Source organism: Zootoca vivipara, chromosome 8 (assembly GCF_965207765.1).
Source record: "Zootoca vivipara chromosome 8, rZooViv2.hap1.1, whole genome shotgun sequence".
NCBI classification, from domain to species: domain Eukaryota; kingdom Metazoa; phylum Chordata; class Lepidosauria; order Squamata; family Lacertidae; genus Zootoca; species Zootoca vivipara.
This window is the reverse complement of record NC_142591.1, coordinates 87006724-87012723: the sequence shown is the minus strand read 5'-3', so window position 1 is coordinate 87012723 and position 6000 is coordinate 87006724. Positions and strand designations below refer to the sequence as shown.

The 6000-nt window shown below is 48.4% G+C and overlaps 1 long non-coding RNA gene across 1 annotated transcript; it reads left to right on the top strand.

Moving 5' to 3' along the window:
* Positions 1-282: 282 nt before the first annotated feature.
* On the top strand, positions 283-4949 carry LOC148684937 (uncharacterized). Its single transcript, XR_015951617.1, has 3 exons — positions 283-351; positions 2718-2847; positions 4210-4949. It is a non-coding gene; the product is annotated as an uncharacterized LOC148684937 (long non-coding RNA).
* The last annotated feature ends 1051 nt before the right edge of the window (positions 4950-6000 follow it).

Genomic DNA, 6000 nt, shown 5'->3' with positions numbered 1-6000 from the left:
CAGTAGTGTTTGTAAACAAAGCGTTGTTTTTCGCGGAAGCTACAGTTCGCGTAGTTAAAAATGGACCGTTGGTTAAAAAGTGGTTCATCTCATTAAGAACTGAAAATTAAAACTAACTGTATACTGATGGAGTACTCTGTTGTAACTGTAAAAAACGTATAAATATAAAATATAAAAAGACTTAATTTGGCTCTCACTTTTTAATTTTAGGATTAGGAATTAATGGGGGTCCTTGTCACAATAGCGGCTTGATGAGGGGTCCTCAAGAAAATTTTGTTGGGAACCCCTGCTCTAAGGAGCTCAAAGTGGAGCACCTGGTTCCCCCGCTCGCCCTCACAACAACCGTGTGAGGTACGTTAGGCTGAGAGATGGAGACTGGCCCCAGGCAGGTCACAGCCTGTGAGGCTCCAGGGCTGAGTGGGGTTCTGAACCCGAGTCTCCCAGACCTTAAAGCTGCACCCCATGGACTCCCTTCCCCACTTTTATAGCACATGTTGCTTTCTTGGGAACCCTGGGAGGGGGAGAGAGGGTTACTAGCCATGTCAGAAGCCCCAAGACGGAATGAGATCATGGTCAGCTTATTATGTGTTTTGCTAGTTGCTGATTTTTGCACATGCATGTGAACAGAGACAAATAGAGGGGTCTTGCATCCACATCTCACACAACGATGCCCCTCACCGTTTGAACAAATTCTTCCCATCTTAGCTGATATCCTCTCATTCTCCCTCCCTCCCATAAGGGGTTTTAATTAGCTGCAAAAAAATTGGATCTGATTGTTAATTTTCTCTATTAGGAAATTAGCCCCCCCCTTCCTGTCATTAAACACCCTGCCAATTTTGGAGTGGGGAGGGGGAAATCAGAGACGGCATTTCAGTGCCCTCGTCTCCACCCCCTGCTTTCATTGCACACTTTTGCACATTTATCGGTATACAAGAGGAGTCCCGCAGCAAATCTTGAGCCAGGCTTTTAAAAAGCACCTCATCTACTTAGAGATTGGAAAGATCAGGCCTTCCTCTTAAGGTCATCCGTCCTGCCAGCGCAGGATCATGGCACCCGGGAACCTGCCCCACAGCAAAGCAGGGCCTCAGGAGGAGAGTGAAGTGAAGCCGTGCTGGGTCAGGTTCAGTCCCTCATTTGGGGGCCCAGGCAGAGAGAGATGCTCTGCACAGCATCCAAGATTTACCTGGGCTCTGCGAGACCCATCTGTGCCCACCGCAAGGTCCCTCCATCGAAGCACCGCTGGGTTTGGCTCTGCATTGCTGCTTCCGAAATAAAAGCAGCCCATTGCGGCCCTGGGTCTGGTGGCGGGGGGGGGAGGGGGAGGAAGCAGAGTGGGCTGCTGAATTGGTCCCAGCTGCACCTTCTCACAGAAGCCCTTGGGCCACGGATGCTAATGCAGATCAACCTCCGTTGCACAACCTGACAATAAAGTTAATAAGCTATTCAAGCACAAGTGCCATCACCAAACATGATGAGGCAAAAATCAAGTGATCAGAGGAGAAAGGGAGTTAACTGAGGCCTCCCTGGGGGAGGCAGGGGGGGGGGAGGCAGTAGTGGCGGCAGCAGCACCAGAGCGCAGATGACAGGATGCTCCAGAGCCCTTCGCAAGGGGCAGAAGGATGCAGGCAGCCCTCCTTGCTGCTAGAGACTGCTGCCTTTGCAGCCGCTGCATTGCTAGAGACAGACAGCACAGAAATGGCCCAGGTAGTGGGGGGGGGAGAAGAACTCCTGGGCCCTTGGGGGTTCACTGGGGGGAACTTTCAGGGGCACCATTTCCATCAGAGCGTCTTGCACCCAACTTGCTTTCTCCAGTTGCGGAAATGATGCTGATCTCTCCAAGCCCCACGTGCTTAGCTGGTAAAATGTGAGTTGAACAAGGTCACACTGTTAGGGGGATTTGTAGCTGGTTGACTGACCGAACCCAAAGAGGACTCATTTATGGTTCCTCATCATCCTGGGGGAAAGTGACAAGTGGGGTGCCGCAGGGTTCTGTCCTGGGCACGTTGTAGTTCAAATTCTTCATAAATGACTTGGATGAAGGAATTGAGGGGGTGGCCATCAAATCTGCAGATGACACCAAACTGGGAAGCATAGCTAAGGCCGCAGAAGACAGAATCAGGATTCAAAATGACCTTAACCGATTGGTGAGCTGGGCTCGAGCTAACAAAGTGAATTTCAATAGGGACAAATGTCAGGTTCTGCACTTTGGAAAGAAGAACCAGATGCAGAAATAGAAGATGGGGGGGACACGTGGCTTACCAGTAGTACATGGGAGAAAGGATCGAGGGGTCTTGGTGGACCACAAGCCTTAACATGAATCAACAGTGTGATGCAGCAGCAAAAAGCCCTTATGTTATTCTGTTAACCTATTCCCTCTTTAGGGAAGCTTTTAATGTTTGATTTCTGTATTTTAATGTTTTGTTGGAAGCTGCCCAGAGTGGCTGGGGGAACCCGGCCAGATGGGCGGGGTATAAATAATAAATTATTATTATTATTATTATTATTATTATTATTATTATTATTATTATTCTAGGCTGCATCAGCAGAAGTCTAGTGTCCAGATCAAGGGAAGCCATAGCACTGCCTTGGTCAGACCACACCTGGAATACTGTGTCCAGTTATGGGCGCCACAATAGAACGCATTACAGTAATCCAGTCTTAAAATCCCCAATGCCGGAACTACTGCTGTGATGCTTCTTCTCTTTCGTTCCTTCCAGGATTGTGACCAGTTTGCCCTTGTTGAAGGTTCATCAGATCCTGAATGATATGTGGAAGAGCCCCGCTCAAGATCTTTCCAGCCCCCAGCAGCAGCAGTAGCAGCAGAGTGAGCTTAGAAAGTAGCCAGAGGTGAAGGGTCCTTGCTCAAGGGGAGACTCCTTGCCTTGCATGGGAAGGTCCCTAGTTCTGCCTTTGGGTTGGGTTGGGAAGGTCTCCTGCCTCAATTCCTGGGGAACCATTGCTTCCAGTTAGTGTAGACCAGGCACGTCCAACAGGTAGATCGTGATCTACTGATAGATCACTGGATGTCTGTGGTAGATCACTGCTAGATCCCTGGCACCCCCAAAAATAGCTCACCCAAAATTTTCCTCCTCCCTAAAAAAAGCTGAACAACTATGACCTGAAGCCCTAAACAAAAATGGGCCTCCCTCCCTCCTAAAAGAAGCTCAACAAGTTTGACCTAAACCCAAAAAACAGGGCTTCCCTTCCTTAAAAAAACTCAACAGCTTTGACCTGAACCCCCCAAAAGGGGGTAGATCACTCCCAGTTTTTAACTCTGCGAGTAGATCACAGTCTCTTGGGAGTTGGCCACCCCTGGTGTAGACAATAATGAGGAAGGTGGATCAATAGCCTGACTCAGTATAGACCATGGGTAAGCAAACTAAAGCCTGGAGGCCGGATCCGGCCCGTGGACGGTCCGGGAATCAGCATGTTTTTACATGAGTAGAATGTGTCCTTTTATTTAAAATGCATCTCTGGGTTATTTGTGGGGCATAGGAATTCGTTCATATTTCCCCCCAAAATATAGTCCTGCCCCCCGCAAGGTCTGAGGGACAGTGGACCGGACCCCTGCTGAAAAAGTTTGCTGACCCCTGGTATAGACAGCTAAGGGGTGTGGAGGGGAGGAGAATGGAGCTGTCAAATCATGGCTGCTTCCGACTGTCACCATTTTGGGGTGGAATTCAGATAGCAGGACATTCTTCTTGCCTGTCTATAGTTGGCTGGGAAGCCTTGCACAACAAACCCACTTCTCGAAAAGACCAGACTTTTTGCAATGGGGTGGGGTGGGGGTGGGCAATGGGGCCATTTCACTCTTGAAACCCCTTCAGTATATACAAAGGGAGCAGTGCTTAGCTAGTGAATCTTGATTACAGAGTAGACGTGACCTGTTGCGCAAAGATGCTTGTAGGCAAGGAAATAATAAAATGGTTTATTGTAGGAAATGGCTCCTAGTTTTATCCTAGTCTAGAGAAGAGGAAGGCAGCCCTTCTTGCGCCTTTGCTCTCTCAGAGGATAGTTAGAAATGACCTCAGATCTTGAGGTCTGAGGGAGAAGTGTGAGGAGGAGGAGGAAGTTGTAGACAGGATGCGATGTAGAGAAGTCAGCTGAGAGGTTAATGGCACAGGGATCACTGAGGCTGCTGTGAGAGTCAAAATAGATTTATTTATTTTGTCTTGTATTTCCACTTGGTTTTGTTGCTTTGATCTGCAGCATCGCAGAGACCAAAAGCCAGAGCCTGCAGCATGATGTTGTATTCCCACAGTGGACTTTGCTAGATGGAAGCTTTCTTCAGAAGGTATTTTGCCTCTTGTTTCAGTTAAAGGAAGAAAATAGCTGTTGATTCTTGTGTATTTGGCTGGCACTGAGGTGCTCTCCTCTGTGCATTTCCCCAGTGTCCAGAGAGACCATACAGGGATTATTGTTTCAATAAAAGTTTCATATTCCTCTCTTTTGTTTTTAAAAAGGACACCGGGAATGTGGAGCTCCTTTGCTCTGCCTGTCTCAACACCATGCAAATTTCTTTTCCACAAGCTGAGTTGCATGCAAACCTCCGACAGAAAAGTGTTGGAGGAAAAAAAAATTCAGAAAGTGCGGAATGGCGCTTGCTCTGATGCAAAACCTCACCACAAACTAATCAGAACAAATGCTCCTTAAACAGCCAGCATCGTCTAATTCCCCTGGAAACAAACCAGGATGAGTGCACTGTAAACAGTTCTGGAAGTACCCCATGAATGTATAGAATCATAGAATCATAGAGTTGGAAGAGACCACAAGGGCCATCCAGTCCAACCCCCTGCCAAGCAGGAAACACCATCAAAGCATTCTTGACGTATGCCTGTCAAGCCTCTGCTTAAAGACCTCCAAAGAAGGAGACTCCACCACACTTCTTGGCAGCAAATTCCACTGCCAAACAGCTCTTACTGTCAGGAAGTTCTTCCTAATGTTTAGGTGGAATCTTCTTTCTTGTAGTTTGAATCCATTGCTCCGTGTCCGCTTCTCTGGAGCAGCAGAAAACAACATTTCTTCTCCTCTATATGACATCCTTTTATATATTTGAACATGGTTATCATATCACCCCTTAACCTTCTCTTCTCCAGGCTAAACATACCCAGCTCCCTAAGCTGTTCCTCATAAGGCATCGTTTCCAGGCCTTTGACCATTTTGGTTGCCCTCTTCTGGACACGTTCCAGCTTGTAAGTATCCTTCTTGAACTGTGGTGCCCAGAACTGGACACAGTACTCCAGAGAGGGAGCTTTCCCTTCCTATCCTTGGCACCAAAATTTATAGGGTGGGGATTGGAGGAAGAAGACAGGTAGAAGAACTAGATCACTTTAAAGGGTACAGGATGCCTGCCTCAGGTTGGGTGGGTGGGATTCAGTAGCCTACAATGGCAGTGGCTGAGTGTCCATCCCAGACCATGAGACTGCAAGGATCTTGGTCTTCAAGTTCAAGACAACTATCCATGGAGAGAGACGAAGAGGCAAGATGGTTCATCCAACTCACCTTGGCCAACGTTTGGTTTCCCAAGCCTCTTCCTCTTCCTCCCCCCTCCCCCCCACAATTCCTTGCGTGCTCCTGTTGACTACGTTGGGGTGGGGGGTGGGGATTCACCCAGGCTGCAGCAGCCCTTGGCTTCTTGGCTTCCCATATAAACTGTGAGAGTGAAAATTAAATGCTAATGAAGCTCTTTGATTTAACAGCAGACAAGGCGCTCTCGTGTTGCTTTGCCTCCTAGACTATTATTATGCAAATGAGCGGGGCCTGCATCTTTCTCCCCCATTTAGCTGAAATCAGCTCTTCTTGGCAACATTCAAAGCTCAATTACGGCACTTACCTGCTTAATGATCATTGCACAGCCAGGGAGAGAGGGAGCCTTGCCATGCATGCGCCATTGGGACAAGGCAACTGTGGCACAGGGTGAGGCCCGCCTGAGGTCGCACAGGGTCCAGGGTGGTCTCAGTGTCTGAGCCAGCCTGTCTTTGGCATGGGGGGGGGCTGGGT